Source organism: Otolemur garnettii, unplaced genomic scaffold (genome assembly GCF_000181295.1).
Source record: "Otolemur garnettii isolate 467f Iridium unplaced genomic scaffold, OtoGar3 scaffold00202, whole genome shotgun sequence".
Taxonomy (NCBI): domain Eukaryota; kingdom Metazoa; phylum Chordata; class Mammalia; order Primates; family Galagidae; genus Otolemur; species Otolemur garnettii.
This window is the reverse complement of record NW_003852597.1, coordinates 1,977,464-1,979,205: the sequence shown is the minus strand read 5'-3', so window position 1 is coordinate 1,979,205 and position 1,742 is coordinate 1,977,464.

Sequence of the window (1,742 nt, the reverse complement as noted above, 5' to 3'; positions counted from 1 at the left end):
GAGTTGGAGGTTGCTGTGAGCTGTAACTCCACAGCACAGCACTCTACCAAGGGCAATAAAATGTGACTCTGTCTCTAAAAAAAAAAAAAAAGAAATTAAGAAGTGTAGAAGTAATCATTGGGTCAAAAAATCATGGAAATTAAAAAATATTTTGAATCGAATGATATTGAATATACTACATATCAAAACTTGTGCCATGGTACTAACACCAAGCTTAGAGGGAAATTTATAGATTTAAATGCATATGCATTTTCTTTCTTTCTTTCTTTCTTTTTTTTTTTTTTTGAGACAGTCTTTGTTACCCTCCGTAGAATGCTGTGGTGTCACAGCTCAAAGCAACCTCCAATTCTTGGGCTTATGTGATTCTCTTGCCTCAGCCTCCCAAGTAGCTGGGACTACAGGTGCCTGCCACAACACTCAGCTATTTTTAGAGATGAGGTCTCACTCTGGCTCAGACTGGTCTCGAACTCATGAGCTCAGGCAATCTACCCACCACTGTGCCCGGCCCCATGTGCATTTTCTAACAAATGCATATGTTAGAAAAAAATGAAGCTGAAGAATCAGTTGTTTAGATGTTAATTTTAAGAATTTAGAAAATGTATGGCACATTAAACCCAAAGAATGAAAACGAATAAAGAATCTGTTGAAAAAGGAAACAAACATATAGGCTCGGCACCCATAGCACAGTGGTTACAGGGTGGCGGATTCAAACCTGGCCCCGGCCAGCTAAACAACAGTGACAACTGCAATGACAACAAAAAAATAACTGGGTGTTGTGGCGGGCACCTGTAGTTCCAGCTACTTGGGAGGCTGAGTCAAGAGAATCACTTAAGCCCAAGAGTTTGAGGTTGCTGTGAGCGGTGACACCTCAGCACTCTACTGAGGGTGACAAACTGAAACTCTGTCTCAAAAAAAAGAATTTTTTAATAAAAGGAAAACAAACATACAGTATAGAGGATTAACAAGGTCAAATTTGTTTTTCCAGAAGACTAATAAAATTGGCAAACTTCAGCCAAGATTGATCATGGAGAGAGTCAGAGGAGGAAAAAATGTGCAAGCACAAGCGCCATGAGCAATGCCAGGACTGCACAGGGGGCAACCCTACAGAGCGATAGACTGTAAAAAAGATCTAAGAGGACATTAGATCTATGAATAATTTATACTGAAATTTCTGAGGATTTTGTGAAAATGGATCAATTTCTACGATAATATAACTGACCAAAATGACTCAAGAAGTAATGGAAAACCTTCAATCCTAATGGAATTAATAATCAATAATCTTTCCACAAAAATCAAAAAACAACTCCAAACCCCAATGGCTTCTCTGGAGAGTTGTTCAACAGATTCAAAAGAATAAATTACAGCCTCATACAAACTCAGGGAATAGAAAAAAGAGGGATATTGCGTATTCATACTTATTTTCTTTGATGCTAGCATAACCTTGATAACCAAAACCCAACAAAGAACTCAAGAAGGGAAGCTTATAGGCCAAGCTCCTTAAAAATACAGCTGTCAAAATCATGAACAAAATTTTAGCAGGTACTATAATATAAAAAGGAGATAATATATCATGATCTAGGTGAGCTTATCCTGAGAAGATGATTAAATGGTTGATTTAACATTAGAGAAATGTATCCATGTAATAAATCATATTAATAGGTTAAATAGATTTTGATAGAGTAAAAAAAAAATCATTTCAGTAGATACAGAAAAAGCATCCGTAAAATTCTATATCCTTGGCT